A 19,848-nucleotide genomic window follows, 5' to 3' on the forward strand; every position below is an offset into this window, starting at 1 on the left:
ACCCCACCTCCCTTCTGCTCTCCCTCCCTGTAACTCCTGCCAGATAAACAGAGGAGAAGGCAACGAGGAGCTGTGCCATTTGGAGGTATTGGGCATCAAGTGGAGAATGGATGGTCCCCAAATGACAAAAGACTAGACCTTCAAAGCCAAAAGTTCATTTTGAACATAGGCATACAAGTGTAAACCCACATACCACAAAATAATTTTTTAAGTTTATTTGTTTATTTTAAGAGAGACAGTGAGAGTGGGGGAATGGCAGGGGAGGGGCAGACAGAGAGGGAAAGAGAGAGAATCCCAAGGCGCCAGATTCAAGGCTAAAACCCATGAACCATGAGATCACCACAAAACAAATGTTAAGTGCTTGTTTGAAGCTGAGCAGGAAGAGAACCTAACTCAGGTAGATGTGTGGTGGTCGCCCCAAGGTCTCTTGAGCCAATCAGTCTGAACTTCAACAGCTTGAGGTTTGAAACAACTTGTTTAGATCCCAAAGACGTGCAGGCTCCTTATCACCGGAGGGTGCCCCCCTCCCTCGCAGATAAAGTGCCTGCCCGCACCCTCCATGCAAGATTCCATCAGCAGCTGGAGGGCGAATGATGTTAAAGCATGTCCACAAGGGAACAATCATCTTTTACTAGCAATCTGTGAGCACTACTGAGAAATGTTCTTCTGTGATCAAATTATTAATGCTTTCACATCAAACACAAATTTCTTGTCGAAGTCCTGGGTGAATATCAGATGCCATTTTTTTTCCTGCTCGGCATTTTGATGTAACTACGCCATAATGTCCGAATAATTCCGTGTCTACATATGCAAGGTGACAAGCCGCCTTTGTGGAATTATGGCATTTAGTAGGGGATATTAGAAGTATTGAAAGCATAATGAAAACTGTATATTGAAGCATAATTTTTCTTCTACAGTTTTATATGCAGTTTACAAAAAGCAGGCGTGAAAATTCATGCCAACAGCCAATCGTGAAAGTACTCCCTCCTTTTCAAAGCCATTCTTCCTCAAACCATTTTCCTATTATAGATGAAGTCAAAGATGAAAGAAGAAATCACTGGAGAATTATGTAAAAGAGAGAGAGAAAGAGAGAGAGAGCACAATTACACAAGTGTTGTAATTAATGCTATGGAAATCATTTCTGTGAGCGTGAAAAATTAATATTAACACTTCTATATGAAGACTATAATTTTAAGTCAAGCTGGTCTTTCAAAGACAAACTCATTACCATTTTGAACAAAAAGATAAACTACACCAAATGGCATGGTATGTGTTCAGCCTTTGTTTAATTAAAGAGGCAAAATGGACTTGAGCAATGATTTAATTGACTCTATTCAACAGAGCTCATTTAGACTTAAAGAATGATTTCCTAAATAGCAGATTATCAGTCTTAAAATTATCTAGATAACTGCCTCAGGTCTCTGCATGTCTTTACTATTAACATACAGCTAAAGAAACTGCATATCAAATTAAACAAACAAAAAATGCTGATTTGGTTGATTAATTCTCTTCATCAATGAGTTTAATATAGGTATTTATTGAGTATCTACTTTGTGCCAGGCATTGAAGAATCCTCTTAGATGATGAGCCTTTCTTGATTTAAAAAAAATAAGGTTTTTGAAGAGGTGCGCCAAGCCTTCTGAAGCCTGGGTCTGTGGTCACCTCCAGTTACCCCCTCTGGCCGAGGCAAGGCACCAGTACCGGCTGAGAGTGAGAAGGGAGTCACTGGCTGTCCTCCCCTGTTGGACATGATGCCCATGGCAGCTGCTGGGCTCCTCCTGATGCACGGATGCCGGTGACCTCTCTCCATGGTTCTGCCTCTCACGGGGCTCCTTCTCTCCACCAAACCCTTCCTTTTGTCCCTCCTGTCCCTGGATGGAGACGGCTTCCTAACACTTCTGGTCTCAGGTCTCACCCTGCCTCATTCACATTCACCACCAGAAGTCATTGGACCCACTTTTAGCTTTTGAGGTTTTAAAAAGTGGTTTAAAGCATGTCTCGTGACTTTTATCCTCTCTTAGAGGTCTTCCAAAAACCAAAGATAAAATATACTACTTTTTAAAAATAGAATAAGACCCTTAATCTTTTAATTACCATAAGCTCCATTGGATCCTCATATAAGTTCATCAGCACCATATGACACATTCCAAGTGCATGACCTTGTTTTTCCTGTACCTTTAAAGGCTTTGCTACTTATAATCTCAGAGAGTATATCATCATTTCTCATCCCTATTGATGGATTATTCCCAGCAATGTTAAAAAAAAAAAAAGAGAGAGAGAGAGAGAGCAAATAATGGAAACCACAGGAATGAGGGAAGAGCCTGGAAGATGAAACAATTGTGAAACACATCATCAGCCTTCCATCTTCTTGCCCAGCCCAAAAAACTGCACAGTCTTCAGAAAAGATTTAGAGACTTTGGGTGACAGCAAGAGTTCAAAACTTTTCATGTCCCATTCCTGATGGTACAAAGGAAAACTGGCAGAGGAAAACCTTTCACATTCATTCATCAAAAGGTGAATGAAAGAGATGGAGATCGATTGTCTACAATTTAATCATGATAGTAACGATGCACAAGTAAAATCTTAGATTATAAATCTAGATGAATAGCCTTAAACTCAACAATCATTGAGTGATGGTTAACGGAGGCTAAGGAAAGGGGCAAGGGGAAATTCTAGGGCATCATGGGAATTTCCGATATGTTGGTTGTGGACATAAGTAGGCCCCCAATAAAACTGGAATTATTAATGATCTATTGCCACACAACCAATTACACCAAGACTTAGTGCCTTGGAACAGCACACATTTATTATCTCATAGTTTCTTTGGGTCAAGGTTCCAGGCACAGCTTAAGCTGGACCTTCTATGAGGCAGTGCCATCAGGCTGCAGTCCAGTGGTGGCCAGGCTGTGGTCACCAGGAAGCCCAGACAGGGAAAGAGCCATGACCAAGCGGTTGTTGGTATAACTCTATTCCTCAAGGGCCAGTGGAAGGAGATTTCCCTCAGTTCCTTGAAAAGTGGGCCTCCCCATCCCCATCAAGAGGGCTCACTTCTTCAAGGCATCAGTGCAAGAAGGCAAGGGAGAGACTAGAAAGACAGAAACCACAACTTTTGTGACCTAATCATGTAAGTGAGACCCTAACGTCTTTGCTGTGTCCCATTGATGGGAAGCCAGCCAGTCACTAAGCACAGCCACTGAGCAGGAGAAAGGATTACAGAGGTGGGGGGGGGGGGCATGTGTTGTGGCTGTTTGGAATTCTGCCTACCACGAATACATTTCTCTCTTTCCCCAGCTTTACCAACATATTATTTACATGTAATGTGTGTACATTTAAGATGTGCGATGTGAGTTGTTTCTTCAGTAAGATCTCATTTGAACCATGTAGCCTGAATTTTGTTTGCTTCCAGAACCCTGACTGACATCAATACTTACAGACACATTTGTGTTTAACCACACACACAAACACACACACAGTGGACCTCGTGACGAGAGCAGCCACCCAAGGACGCCAGGAGCAGGTGACCTTCAGGTCGCTGCTGAGTGCTCACTGTTGCCCTAAGGTAATCACTTGGAGCTTCACGATGACTTCCCTGTAACACAGCCTCTGTTGCTAACCACTCCGTTCTTTCCAAGCAAAAATCATGTAACCTGAACACACATTCCGGTGATGAATGTTGTAAAGGAAGAAAGAACCAGCGCTCCCCCTGGAAATGGATGGCTCCCGGCTTGCTTGTCTCTCACTCACGCCTCAGCTGCTACAGGAGTGACTCCTTGCAGGGAAGCCCTGCCTTCGCCCAGCACCCCCCTGAGGTGCTCTTCAGGCCCCAGGCTTCCAGGTGCCGCATGTGGCCAGACCCTTCCGTTCTCTCCCTCCAACTGGGTTTGAAGCCCATCACGGTCATGACTCATACAGTCCTTAGGAGCTTGTTCTTCCTGATGACACAGATCCTATTTCTCCCAGACGCTTGCGGCTCAGTGTCCTTTGGATTCAGCCCTGCTTTGTTTGAGAGATGCGGACGGGAAGTCAGGAGCTCCTTATCTCTCCGCCATCTTTCCCTTCTTCCTGATAATTCTCTCACGATGACACAGATCCTAGGCAGGTAGAGAGAAAGGCAGCTGATCTGAAGAATGATTGACCCCTCGCTCCAGTCTCCATGAGTCACCATGGGACTCCCCATGATGAAACTGTGGTAGATCTCTAAATATTTAGGTAAATAATACCATTCTTCAAATGCAGCAGAAATTCCTAAACTAAGACCGCATTCCTTGCAATGACCCAAGGCACTGTTCTCACCTTCGCCTCTCCCCGGCTGGCTTGCAGAGCTGCCTGGTTGCGACCCACGGTGCCTAAGATGGAGTTTCCCGCAGGGCAGGACACTGAGAGCCATTTCTCAACCGTCCTTTAATCCGATGAAACTGAACACATCACTTCTAACTTCCGTTTTGGTCTGAGTTCTGGTCCATTTGTCACATGGGTCTTATTTTCACCCAACACTCCACATACTTTTTTCACTTGTGCCTAAACGCGTGTCCTCTTTGCTGAGTGTCTCGCAGGGAGTTCGAGAGCACGGGGCCACAACTAAACTTTCGTATCTGCAAACAACGCCGCTTCTCATGTCGGCAGGTGGCACACCCGCGCCCACCTGTTGAGGGCGGAACAACGGTCAGCCTTGCCGGCCCTCCACTCCGACTCCACGCTCACCGGCAAGAATCGCAGCGAGAGTCTTCCACACGTATGCGGAATGGGAGCGTTTCCCACCGTCCCGCTGCTGCCATCGTTGGGGGGCAAGCCAACCCCATCTCTTACGTAGCCACTGTGACTGTGGCTGTGAGCTGGAATTCCTGCTTCCCTCCCGGGCCCTACCAGCCCTTCACTGCCCAGCGCCATTGAGCCCTGTAAGATACAGAGAGGTCACCTCCCTAGAGAACCCCCCCTGCGTCTCCTCTCAGGTACGCTCACCTCCCTCTCTGTCCCTGCTGTTTAGTATCGGGGCTCTGTGTGTCTCCACTGGCGCTTACTGCTTCCAATATTACATAAGGAGGCAGGGACTTCATCTGACCACTCACCACGCCACCGCCACTGCCTGCCATGCAGCCGTCGCTTAGCAAACATTTATTCAATTAATAAATGAAGTAACTCCTTCTAAACTGGGCTCATCTTCGCGGCCCTCCAACCTCAGCCCCTGTCAGCACCTACACAGATCCTGACACGGAGATCAGCTTGCTGTCCGTGAATGCCAGCCCCGTGGCCTGTCTGCACAGCTCCGCACACATTTGTCCTTCCCCGATACAATTGTCCCTTCTCTCCAGAAATCCTGCTCCTCTGCCATCCATCCAGACCCAACTCCAGCCCCATGTCTACGGGAAAATCCTTCCCCGACCACACCAGGCCACAGTGATGCCAACCTTCTCTGGCATCTGCCCCCTTATTAAAATCCCCTATTTCTGCTCATGAGTCACATCCTATTTGAATTCAATGTTCTTTAAAACTATTTTCTATTAAGCTTGAATTGTCAGTGAAAGCTGAATCAGAGGCTGGAGCCCATTCATTCACTGCTAAGAAATCCAGGAGGAAAGTATTTACTGTGAAGAGTACAGTATTTTAAAGGAGGAGAAATCTACCCCTGCCTTGTAAATACTCATAAGTTAACTGGCTGCCAAGGAGCAGTCATTACAAAAGGTGTGTGAGGCAGCATGATAGTCCTGTCATTTAAGAATTTCTCTCTACTTCTGTTTTGCTCTGAACCGTAGCCAGGGATCAGGGGAAATAACAAGAGAAGGGACTTTCCACGAAGAAGATTTTAGAGAAGGCTCAGGCCCTCCCTCTCCTTGCCCAATGACCCCTAATGGCCCCTGCCTTTCCCGAACACTGACTAGAAAGTGTGTTTCCACGTCAGAAAGTCACTGAAGGCTCTTGTGGCTCATCGCATACACTTGAGCTTATGATAATTTTACAATGTACAGATTCCTAAACCCAGAGAAAGGGATCCACTGTTCTCAACCTATGCGTGGAGTATCTTAATACATCCTCAAACTAAAAAGAAAGAAACAAACAATAGCACAACAAAACCACAATGAAAATAAAGTTATGATGCATCACTATGAATTAATTATGAACCAATGTATAACCATCTTGTTCAAGGTTTTGATGCTCATCCAACTCAAGAGTAGCCAAGAAATCACAAAGTCCAGGAAATCCAAAAAGCAGAGTGGGGGGTGGTGACATAGAACCTGGAGTTTGGATTTGATAAGTGAATTTGAAGATGTCTCTGTGGCGGAAATGTCAGGCAGGTGGCCAGATGTACAGAAGTGGAGATCAGGAGAAGCCTGGATACGGACCAAAAAATGGAGGGAATGTCCATCTTATATGGAATTTAGGACCATGGGGGAAGTAAAGGCAGGGTACATGGGAAAGGCTTGATAAACACAAGATAAGGGAAGAAAGCAACTCACGAGGAAAGAAGGGCCATCTGATTCCATGTTACAGTAGGTCAAGGAAAGTTGGGGGGAAGGAAAAGTGTTGTGCAAGAATCCAGCTCCATTGCCCTTCTCAATATAAGTGATATCTACATTCCCTAACCATGAATAAGCCATATTTTTCTGTAGAAGGTGCTTGAGCAAATGGTCTAACACAGTTCTCCTCTTTCAAACAACTTCCAGTGTTAAAAGGCTATTGGTCATACACACACCTATTAGTGAGTTCCTTTCCAAAATGGGGAATGGGGTTCACCCACAACAGCCACTGTATTCTTCAGGAATTTGTACCATAACCCTACGAAAAGAGGAGAGCCTACAAAATCACTCCAAATATCACCAAAGTTTTAAACCCTCCCCAAAGAAGACTGGTCTTTACAAAAGAATCTTCTAGGCTCCCCAAACCCAAGACTCATTGCCTCAGGTGTACCAAATCGATGACTGCCAAGCAGGCAGATAGGAAAAGCAATAGCAGGTTCTGTAGCATGAATTCTTTGTTAGTATTGGCCACCCAGTTGAGTCAATATTCAAGTTCTGGTAGTATTCACATAACTTAAAAGACATGCTAACCCAATTTCCATATACCACATTTTCTTCTTTCTTCCTCAACCACTGTTATCTTCTAAAAGAAATTTAGTCCACACTAATGAAAATGGAAATCTCCTTTGGAAGAGAGATGAAGGATTTTTCACATGGGTTTAAATAAAAATTAGCAATCAATTAACTAGATGGCTGTGTAGCAATGTAGTATCTCTCAAGTTTATGAATAGGAGAGAGTGCACTGAAAGTACAGACCTCAGACGCCTGAAATCAGCCACAGTAAAAGAGCTTGATGGGGGTCTGCTTGGGTGGCTCAGTCTGTTGAGCGTCCGACTTCTGCTCAGGTCCTGATCTTGCAGTCCGTGGGTTCAAGCCCTGTGTTCGGCTCTGCGCTGACAGCTCAGAGCCTGGAGCGGCTTCAGATTCTGTCTCCCTCTCTCTCTGTCCCTCCCCTGCTTGCAGTCCATCTTTCTCTCTCTCAAAAATAAATAAACATTAAAAGAAAAAAATCAAGAAAAAAAAGAAAGCAAAATACATATATAAAAGTCAAGGTATAATTAGAAAGAGAAATTGACATAAATAATAGATGTTGTAAGCTGACAAATGCCACAAATGTCACAAATTCTAGGAGAATCCATATTTGATTATTTCACCTCCTGACATATCTAACACACTTCCTCACATTTGTTTTGTCCCCTACTTATTCTTTGATTGTCTCATCATGGCAATGGCTTTATGACATAATCTTCCCAATGTACAAGAAAGATGATTCAATCTTCCCTTCAGAAAACAAGACCAGTGGTTGTTTTTTATCAGTCATACTTGAAAGAATCCCTGCCCGCTTTACAACTCCTAGTTGATGATATCAGTAAATGTTTTAGATTTCTTGTCAAACTTGAGAAACCTCTATTGACTTCTTTCATCTACAAACTGTAAAAATGGCATCTTACGTTTTCTTGCCGAGTAAGGAATTGTAAATCACTCCCTGAGACTTCTGTTAGAAACATACCTCTTCCTTTCAGTATGTTCTCATTTCAATATTATTTTTAAAATGTTATAAAACTTACTTCTCAGTATGAGAAGCATCTCCACCAATGTCAATGCTCATATTCACTGTTTTGGTTTCATATTCTATTTTTATCTCTGTTCCCCCCCCTCATTCCTTTCGACTAGATGACTAGAAAAGGTACCTTTTCAATTCACAAACTCAGAAGTCTGGAATTTCTTGCTTCATTGAAACATTCTAAAATGACTTTCCAAATTGCTCTAAAAATAGTGTATTCCCAACTCAACTTCCCCTTAGCCCTGTCTCAAAAATTTCTGTAGCTTCCCACGACCAGCTGACACCACAGAGCTACAACAGGGGACGTTGAAGGGAGGATCGATCAGTGGTCCCAGCCAGCGTGGTTATGTCCCTGTGGGAAAATATTCTCAAGGTCTGACCACATTGTCATTGTGGAGGCCTGAAACTTCTCTAGCTTCATGGAAAATCCATCCCTGCCCAGGTTCCATTTCACAAAGCACAGAAAATTTAAATGACCACATTCTTCTACCTAGAGATGAAGAAGGCTTGGAAAATGCCACAGAACTCCCATTAAAATTCCAGCTCCTTACCATTTCCTTTCTAAACCTACAGCAAATCAAGGCAACCGCCACATTACTCGTCAGGAAAGGATCATTTACATGACGTGATGTTTTAGAAGCACCTTGCCTCCAGCATGTTCCAAATTTGCATTCTTTGTGGCAAATGTATAATTCACTCATTTAGTGATTCATCCATTTTTTCCCTTCTCTGTGCCTTATTTGCACTAGATTCTGGAAGACGGAAACAAAGAACATGCTTTCTCCCTGAGGATCAGGCTTTAGCCGGGGTAACAGGAAAGCCAGCGTGGACACAGGTCAGAATGAGTGCACAGAGGAGTCGGTCCGGCACAAGTCACATACAAGGGGCATCTCTGGGGTAGGGTGGGACCCACCCTGAGTCTGTCTCCCAAATGTAGGATGTCTCAGCCATGCACCAGCAGATGAATAAGGCTAAGATAGTCCAAGAATGGTGTGAGGGCGGGGAGATAATTGCTGAAAACCTCTAAGAGGAACAGCATAACAGTTAGCATTTATCACATAACAGATTTATTGGGTAATTTGCCCACCATCACAAGTAAAACCACACAGTCAGGATGAAGCCAGACGGGCTGGGTGGAGAGCCATTTCATTGCCTCTCGGAAATAAAGTAAATGCGAAAAATAACAGGAGTGCTGACAATATAACTGTAGGGAGGCAACAGTGGAAACAGGGTGCTCAGATAAAATGCCCCATCCTGCATCACTTGCCCCCAGATTTATTTTCATTCTGTTTTCTCCTGGAATCATCTCTCTAAATACTTCTATTTCACTCCCTTCTTTCTCTTGTAGAAATTTCTAATGCCATTGTCTTACCCAATAATTTTTACTTTTCCCAAAGGTACATTATCTCTTTGGAAGTAAATTATGGCAGGGACACCTGGGTGGCTCAGTTGGTTGAGCTCAACTCTTGATGTCAGCTGAAGTCGTGTGTCATGGTTTATGGGATCAAGCCCCAAGCTGGGCTCTGTGTTGACAGAGTGGAACATGCTTGGGATTCTCTCTCTCTCTCTCTCTCTCTCTCTGTCAAAATAAATAAATAAACTTAAAAAAAGAAATTATTTGAAGTAAATTATGACAAACTTATAAGAAGATAGAGCAATGAATTTTTTATCTGCTTACGGATAAATAAAATTCTTGGCGAAAAAAGTATCCTATACCAAGTCATATCAGAAAAACCACACCCAGGTCCCCAAGCCTCTTGATTGTTAGCCAATTCACCAAACTTTTTTTTTTTTTGGTTATCCATTTCTGTGTAGTAAATTATCCCAATACTCAGGGGTTGAAGGTTAGCATTCCAGGGCCACCTGGGTGGCTCAGTCAGTTGAGTGTCTGACTCTTGGTTGCATGATCAGGTCATGATTTTGTAGTCGTGGGATCAAGCCCCATGTCCAGCTCTGCACTGACGGTGCAGAGCCTGCTTGGGATTTTCTCTCTCTGCCCCTCCCCTAATCATGCATTTGTTTTCTCTCTCTCTCACTCTCAAAATAAATAAATAAATAAACATTTTTTTAAGTAAGCATCCCATTTGCTCATTCGTGTTTGGGGTCACAAGGCTGAAAAAGGCTCGGTTGGGCATAGCCAGCCCAGGGTCTCTCATGGGGTTGCGATCGGAGGGATGGAGCTGGGGGAGCAGATCAGGGCTGGCCAGACCCCTTCCTGGTCTGTCTCTGCCTCTGTATCTCTCCCTTACCCCCTCCTCATGTAGCTCAGGGCCTCTCCATGTGGTTTCTCAAAGCAAATCTTCCAGACAGCAAGTAGAAACTTCCTCATCTCTTCTGTCCTAGTCCCAGGCGCCATGCTGTGTCACTTCTGCATCTTCTGCTGCTGGTGAGTGAGACAAGGTCAACCCTCTCAGAATCCACAGGAGGGGGTATGGCCACACCTGCTCACTTCCCCCACCCCAGCCCCTCTCTGGGTTCCCGCTGGGGTGGTTTCCTCCATCTTATGACTTCAAGGAAGAGGATATGAGGGGAAAATGAGGGGGCAATGAGAGAACATAAGAAATGAGGTAAAACAAAGCAGCAGTAGAGAAATAGGTCAACTGTCCAAAGGCACTGAGGGACAGTGGGAAGGTTAACAGTTGTTGATGGACAACCCCAGCGGATGCCATCTACAGGCCACTTGATTTCCTTTTAATTTATCTTTAGAATGTCAGGTTGCAGCAGCAAATTATGTAATTTAAATTTCCCTTTGAGAAATTTCTGTTCCACTTGATAATCCTAAATATAGTTTCAATGGCGAACAAAAGTGAACAGACTTTTTTTTTTTTTTTACTAAAATGCTATTTTTATCTAATTTACTACAGTTGTAAAAAGGCCCTAACTGGAACAAACAATCCTAAAATTTGTATGGAACCACAAAAGACCTCAAATAGCAAAAGCAATCTTGAAAAACAAAACTCGAGGCATCACGATTCCAGATTTCAGGTTGTATTGCAAACCTGTAGTAATTAAAACAGTATGATACTGGCATAAAATTAGACACACAGATCAGTGGATGAGAAGAGAAAACAAAGGAATAAACCCACAACAGTAGGGTTAATTAATCTCCAACAAAGCAGGAAAGAATATACAATGGGAACAATACAGTGTTTTCAGCAAATGGTGTCGGGAAAACTAGACAACCACACGCAAAAGAACGAAACTGGATCACTTTCTTTCACCATGCACTAATATAAACCCAAATGGGCTGAATACCTAAATGTGAGCCCTGAAACTATATAATTCTTTGAAGAGAGCATAGCAGTGATTTCTCCGACACTGGCCACAGCATCATTTTTCTAGAAATGTCTCCCGAGGCAAGGAAAATAAAGGAAAAATAAACTATTGAGACTTCATGAAAAAATAAAGGGCCTCTGCACAGTGAAGAAAACAATCAACAAAACTAAAAAACAACCTACTGAATGGGAGAAGATATTTGGAAATGACGTATCTGATAAAGGGTTAGTCCAAAATATGTAAAGAACTGATACAACTCAACACCCAAAAAACAAATAATCCAATTAAAAATGGGTAGAAGGCATGCACAGATATTTCCCCCAAAAAGACATACATGGCCAAAAAACACATGAAAAGATGTTCAACATCACTCATCATCAGGGAAATGCAAATCAACACTACAATGAGATTTTCACCTCACACCTGTCAAATGTCTAATATCAACAACACAAGAAAGAGCAGGTTTTGGTGAGAAAGCAGAAAAAAGGGAACCCTGTGCACTGTGGGTGGGAATACAAACTGGTGCAGCCACTCTGGAAAACAGTGTGGAGGTTCCTCAAAAAGTTAAAAATAGAACTACCCTATGACCCAGTAAGTGCACTATTGCATATGTATCCAAAATATACAAAAACATTCATTCAAAAGAATATACACACCCATTTGTTTATTATAGTGTTGTCAACAATAGCCAGATGATGGAAGCAACCCAAGTGTCCATCACTGACAAATGGATAAAGAAGATGTGTGTGTATATACAATGGAATATTAGTCTGCCATAAAAATGAATGAAATCTTGCCATTGGCAATGACATGGATGGAGCTAGAGAATGTAATGCGAATAAGCGAAATAAGTCAGAGAAAGACAAATACCAAGTGATTTCACTTTTGTGTGGAATCAAAGATACAAAACAAATGAGCAAAAGAAATGAAAAAGAGAGATAGAAACAAACCAAGAAACAGACTCCTAACTACAGAGAACAAACTGATGGTTCCCAGAGAGGAGGGGTGTGGGAAGATGGGAGAAATAGGAGATAGGAAGTAAAGAGCATACTTTTCATGATAGATAGATAGACAGATAGACAGATAGATAGATATTTTTAAAAAGGCCCTGTAAGTAAATCACTTCACCTCTAGTCTAGAGCTGAAAAACAGTGAATATGGCTTACAACCAGTGAATAGAGTTACAGCCAACTCTCCTACATGGTTTCAGAGCATCTTACAGTAATTCCTTACAAATTTTTAATTGTTGGGGACAGGAATGTCCCAGTGGAAAGCCCGCTGATGGAAGCTGGAGGATGAGCTTGGGTGCTGCGAAGGAGTTATAGAACAGCCCTAACCTGCTGATTCGTGAGAGGAGAATGCTCGGCCGCCAGAAGCACCATCAGATTGGGGGCATCCGTGTTTGCAGGCTAGAGAGGAGTCTTGTGAGAATGTTATGTCTCTTGGAAATACGAAGACAGGAATCAAACCGGAAGTTCAGATGGAAGACTTGTTCTCTTCTGAAGGACAATCGGTTGGTATTGATTCAGTTTTTGAGAAGAAATACTCAAGCATTAATTAAGCTACCCCAAAACCATTACCTAGAAATGAATTCGGTCACAAAATAGGAAGGGAATCCCATGAATCAAGTTTCTCCCTTTGTTGTAAATAAATTTTGCAAACTATCTATTTTAAATATTTGAAACTCTTCAACATATATATGTTGGAATAAAGAAATCCTTTAATAAAACAAAGCCTGGGAGCATTGCGTTCTCACTCCTGTTGTGTTACGGACAGCAGTCTTCATGTGAGAAGAGAAAGCCCTGTGATGTGTAAGTGACAACCCCTGGGAAAAGAAGGAACTGAAAAGAAGCGTCCCCTTTTGTAAGTTGCTTTAGCGAAAACGACGATGTCAGTTAACATATCAAATGGCATTTCTGAAATGTCAGAAGGAAGGAAAATGTCTTTGCCACATGCAACTGAGAAATAACACTGCAGGGCAGAGGGTGTTGGTAAGAAAGATCCACGAGGGAGCTACTGAGCCCTTCTGAAGATGGGGGGGCCTAGGTGCAGCTGGAAGATTTTAGTGCATCACACCCACTCCAAGAACCTGCCCATCCCATTGAGGGTGATGGTGCTAGAGAGGGGTATTCAGAGCCCCCTCGGGTTCCTGGAGCCCTGGAGCACAGCAGGACAACCAGGCAGGGGTCAGGGACGCACGCGTGGGGACTCCGCACTCCGGCAGCTAGCTCCTCTTCAGCACCTCGCACGGGCCGAAGCAAAGCAGTGGAATCAGCTTGTTTGCACCACCTGTTAGCAACCACGTCTAGAGCTCACCAGAAAAAGATGTAAGCGACACCTTCTTTACTCATTCCAAACCTGAAAACTGGAAAGTAACCTTTATCTCACACCATCAAATAGTGATTTGCCTGTCACAATCCACGGGGTCGCACACTGGAGACGGTGGGATAAACGTGGAATAGGTTTTACAAAATCCAGTCAGTCCTTTGAAAATCATGATAGTCTCCAAACCAGCAACCACTCTAGTGGTTTCTCTCTCCACCTTGTTTCCAAATATTCAATCTTGGTCTTCGAAGACATTCAGCTGGAAAACTCCAGTAGGTGGGGCAGATCTGCCCATATGTTTATTTGAATTGACTGTAATGGAAGAGATTTCAAACTGTAAAGCCCAGAACTTACCAAGGAGACAGAATCTTTGAAATGATGGGGGACATGAAGTCAGGAGCCCTGGACTGCACTTAACTCTATCGGTTCCTAACCGTGTGTCCAGCGGCCACATCTATAAACTATATCCCATCTACAAATTCGAGATAATAAATCTCCCTTTCAGAGCAGTTCTGAGATTTAAGTAAGTTCATATCTGGGGAAAATCTGTTGTAAAAACAAAGTCCCATGTAAATATCATCTACCTGAATGTCGTGACTTCTAGCAAGTTCTTCTGTCAGGTGTGAAAGGCAAGGCCAAGAATCCCAGCCTGCTCTGAGGAGAAGATGGGGAAGGAATCCTATTTAACTGTGACAGAGTTAAGGGAAATCAATGCTGTTAATAACATACTATTTGCCATTTAATTGGATTATGTCTGCCAAAACCCCCAGAGCTAAGATTTTATGAATAAAGTGCTATATAGACTCGAGGTTGCAAATTAAAATGCCTCCATGGGCCAAGAAACCACAGAAGGAAAGCCGGCTGAGAGTAAGAACAACAGACACAAAAGCAGAATAATGATTGGCAAGAGGCACTTGGCTTCAGCAGGAGGAACTAGAGGGCATGCCGGTGACCTTGGGAAAATGGGTGCAGGCATCCCTTAATGAAGACAGTGTTGTCTCAGGGAAATTTCAGTCTAATCTTGCTGGATTTCCCTCATTTGGGGGGAGAAGATGGAAATCTAGATAGGTCATAAAATATTCCCATTTTTTAATGTTGGCTCATATTTTGCCCCCCAATACCACATAGATCAAAATGGGGGCCCAAGAAACACACGTGCCATTGGGTCTATTTGCTGATCACACCCCCTTGGGAAGTGAGAAGACAAGAGGCAGAAAGTGGAGGGGCTGGAAGTTGAGTCGCTATCTTCCTGATGTCAAAATTCACTGAAATTGTTAATTAGCTAGTGTGGAATGTGGACACTCTCAAAGAAGTCCCTCATAAGAAAGTGAAAACTCAAGTCATGGTCAGGTCATTTGTGGGAAATGACTGCTGAGATCATCTGGCTTCATGTGAAACTGACCTTTTCTTTCATTTTTCCCCTGATGCTGAACATTCCTGAGGCCCGCGTACATGGAGATGAAACCAAAACATCTCCCTCTGGCCAGAGGGCCCCTGACAACAAACAGGGTGTACATGATGGATGGCCGGGGACAAGGTGGCTTGGTGGCAAAAGCTGGACCCAAGTAGACCAGCTGAGCTCAGGAAATGGCACCCTGCCCTTCTAGAGAGATGTAAAGCCAGAATTTCAAGTCAGTCTTGTAGCTTCTACAGCAATATTTTTATGACATCTTAGATAACACACAAAAGAGAACAATATGTACAAAAATAAATACCATCATTAAAAAAAAAAAAAGCAGCCTCCTGGAAACAAAGACTGGCTTTGATCTTGGAAAGAAATTCTCATTAGTTTGTTCACTAGATGAGAATCTTAATTCCTTAAGCCAGTAACTTCCAAACTACCTGGGAACCTAGAGCTGAATAATATTATAGAAAATTGAATTTATCAACCTGATTTAATTTAAAATTGGATGTAGAACTAGGGTGTGTATATTGTGTAGGGGGATGGGGACTAGCAATCAATTAGAACCTGTTAGTCTCAACTTTTATTAGGTACAGGTTTTTGGTGTTTTTGGTATCATGATAAAAAGTGGATATTTTTGATTGGTTCAAAATAATTGATTCAATCAGTAAAGTCTAGAATCCAAAATCAATGTGCAGAAATCTGTTGCATTTCTATACACCATAAATGAAGCAGCAGAAAGAAATTTTTTTAAATCCCATTTATGAGAGCACCCAAAGTAATAAGGTACATAGAATATACCTAACCAAAAGAGTGAAATACCTATGGTCTGAAAACTATGAAACACTGATAAAAGAAATGAAAACAACAAAAAGAAATGGAAAAACATCCCATGCTCATGGGTTAGAAGAACAAATATCATTAAAATGTGTATACTACCCAAAGCAATCTAGAGACTGAAGTCAATCCCTATCAAAATACCAAGAGTATTTTTCACAGAGCTAGAATAAACAATCTTAAACACTATATGAAACCACAAAGACCTCAAGTAGCCAAAGGAGTCTTCAGGAAGAAAAGCAGGGCTGGAGGCATCACAATTTCAGACTTTGAGTTATCTTACAAAGCAGTAGTGATCAAAACAGTATGGTACTGGCACAAAAATAGACATAGAGATCAATAGAATAGAATAGAAAACCCAGAAAGAAATCTACAATTATATGGTAAATTAATCTTTGACAAAACAAGAAAAAATATCCAATGGGAAAAAGACAATCTCTTCAACAAACAGTGTTGGGAAAACTAGACAGCCACACGCAAAAGAATGATAGTGGGCCACTTTCTTACACCATACACAAAAATAAATTCAAAATGAATGAAAGACATAAATGTGAGATCTGAAAACATAAAAATTCTAGAAGAGAGCACAGGCAGTAAGTGCTTTGACATTGCCAAAGCAGTTTCTTTCTATATATGTCTCCTGAGGCATGGGAAACAAAAGCAAAAATGAACTGTTGGTTCTTGATCAAAATAAAAGCTTTTGCAGAGGGAAGGAAACAAAACTAAAAGGCAACCTACAGAGTGTGGGAAGATATTTTCAAATCCAATAAAGAGTTAGTATCCAAAATATATAAAGAACATATACAACTCAACCAAAAATAATCCAATTAAAAAATGGGTAGAAGACATGAACACACATTTCTCCAAAGAAGATATATACACGTAGCCAACAGACACATGAAAAGATATCCATCATCAATTATTCAGGGAAATGCAGGTGAAAACGACCATGAGTTATCACTTCATCCTGTCAGAATGGCTAAAATCAACAATATGAGAAACAACAGGTTTCGACAAGGAAGTGGAGAAAGAAAGGAGCCCCTGTACTGTCGGTGGGAACGCGAACTGATACAGTCACTGTGCAGAACAGTATGATAATTCCTCAAAAAGCTAAAAATAGAACTACCCCATGATCCAGAAATCACACTAGAGGGTACTTGCCAAAGAATATGAAAGTATGAATTCAAAATGATGCATGTACTCCTATTTATTTGCAGTACTATTTACAATATCCAAAATATGGAAAGAGCCCAAGTGTCCATCGTTTGATCAATGAATAAGAAGATGTGGTATATAAATATATATATATATACAACAGAGTATTACTAAGCCATTTCAAAGAATGAGATCTTGCCATTTGCAATGAGATAGATGGAAGTAGAGAGTATTATGCTAAGTGAAATAATTCAGTCAGAGAAAGACAAATATCATATGATCTCACTCATATTTGGAGTTTAGGAAATAAAACAAATGAACAAAGGAGAAAAAAAAAGAGAGAAGGGAATAAGCGAGTAACAGACTCTTGATTACAGAGACCACACGGCTGGTCACCTGAGGGGAGGGGACAGGGGATGGATGGCCTAGGCAATGGAGACTGAGGATGTTCTTGTCATGATGAGCCCCGGGCAACGTACGGAAGTGTTGAATCACTTTATTGCACACCTGAAACTAATATTACACTGTATTTTAACTAACATAAATAAAATAACAAGTTAAAACAAATTTTTTTAAAAAACTGATTCAATTGACACTACTCATAAACTAGTAATTTTCTTACTTCCGTGAGATCAGCAGTGGACACAGCAATAAAAAGGAAATTTTCATGTTTATTCTGTGTATCGAAAGGAATTCAGTATTTCTGACTGCAGATACACATGCACAGTCCATGTCTACTTTTCCTCGATTCCATGCCTCTGTCCACCCAGAAGCCCGAGGACCACAGCGCTGCTTGGTGCATCAATGTCGTGCCCAGTGAGAGCCTCTTACTACCTTTGGTCTCACAGCCGAGTGACTGTGCCACCAGAGAAGTAAGTGCCCTGGAAAGTAGCTTCCTATCCTGTTGCTCCAATTTTCTCACGCGCTTGAGTCTCACATATTCATAGAGTGGTGGATGTGCCGAGCACCAAGCAGACCGCCCATGACCTTGCCCACAGGGACCGGTCCGCTCTGCTCCTCTGCCCGTCTAGACCCAGCTGCTTATTTTCTTAATTCCTTGAGGACTGAATAAAAATACAGCTTGATCCTTACTGACTGGCAGATGAATGTGTCAGTCGTTTGATGAATAAATGAATTAGTGGCACCAGGAACAGAGCTGGGAGGGCTGGGAATCTTTCAGAGTTTGAGGAGGTGGGTATGGGTCTGGGGCAAACCCCGGGCTTTGGAAGTTCATCCACACCCACCCCGGGGCCACATGACAATACCTGACCCCAGACACAGATATGCGAGCCCCAGTTCTGCCAGAAAATTCTCCTTCCTGGGAAGGACGGATTGGTTTTATGACTTCACCTGCCTGCCTGGAGTTCACAAACGTCTCAAAAAATGTCTGGGGGGCCGCTGGGTGGCTCAGTCAGTTAAACCTCCGACTTCGGCCCAGGTTCGTGGGTTCAAGCCCCGCGTCAGGCTCTGTGCTGACAGCTCAGATCCTGGAGTCTGCTTCCGGTTCTGTGTCTCCTTCTCTCTCTGCCCCTCCCCCTCTCATGCTCTGTCTCTCTCTGTATCAAAAATAAATAAAATATTTTAAAAAATTTTTTAGAAAAAGAAAGAAAATGTCTGGAAGTTGGGGATGAAGAATAAAATAAAAAGGGAAACAGAGCAAAGCCCTCGGAGAATCTGACAGATGTCTAGTACTAGGCTAATTGGATTATCCAACAAATAGGGAAAGGGGTTTTGCCGCTGTCTGGCAGGTAGGGATGAGGAAGGCACGCCCCACCGTAAGGGAAGGTGTTCAGGAATTCAGCGATAAGCAGGAGGAGGCCGAGTCCCCTTTGACCCTATAGAGTTCATTGTACATTAACTAGTACAGATGAGTCATTTCATTCCCCAATTATGTAGTTCGAGGAGGAACTTTATTCTGATTCCTCCTGGTCTCTTGCTGGACCTTGTTATTTAAATGAGATTAGGCTGCTTACTTTTTCGCTCACACTGCTATCTTCCCCGTGCATTGTTCATTGCAGCTTGGAGTTCCCGGTGACGTCAGTAATAACTGACCTATTTATCTGTGCCCTGGGCTGTTCATCTGAAAGTGGAGGCTTAAAGAGAGGACCAGAAATCATGACACAGTTAGTAATAGGAAAAACCCAGAGAGAGAGAAACGCACACACTCGGGGGCCTGGAGGAGGGGAAATCCGCTGTGAACCGTGCCACAGGGAGAAATCCCTTGGAAAGTTAGAAAATGCCTTCTTCGGGGCCAGATCAGTATCTCTGGGTATCTCTGCGAGGGTGGCTTTGTCCTGCGGTGAAAAACCTCTCTGGCAAGTTCCTCACGGATTACAGGGCCTGCTCCTTCCACCAGTTCACCAAAACGTCACCTCCTCCGCGAAGAATTCCCATTAACTGTTCAGACCCCAGGGTTAAATTCCTCACTGGGAAGTTCCTCACTTTCAAAGCAATTACAAAAGTAGCCACTCTGGCACCTGAGGTCTGTCCTGATCAGAAAGACAGAGGAATCTCTCAGGTCTGAATTCTCTGAAAAACAAAATCAGCTATAATTTTTGTAAAATGCACTACAGACGTATATAAAGATAATATGAGGGGGGAAAAAATCATTACTTATTCCAAGAGAAAATAAAGGTCGAAGACCCCTTTCTGTGAAGAGTTGGTGTTTATGAGAAGGCAGAGCCCTGGGCCTCCTGGTCTGGTACGAGCTGCCGGATGAGGCCAAGCACAGGGTCCTTTGGCAGGTTGGGGGTGGGGGGCCCTGTGGCAGGTTGGGG

Source organism: Suricata suricatta, chromosome 10 (assembly GCF_006229205.1).
Source record: "Suricata suricatta isolate VVHF042 chromosome 10, meerkat_22Aug2017_6uvM2_HiC, whole genome shotgun sequence".
NCBI classification, from domain to species: Eukaryota; Metazoa; Chordata; class Mammalia; order Carnivora; family Herpestidae; genus Suricata; species Suricata suricatta.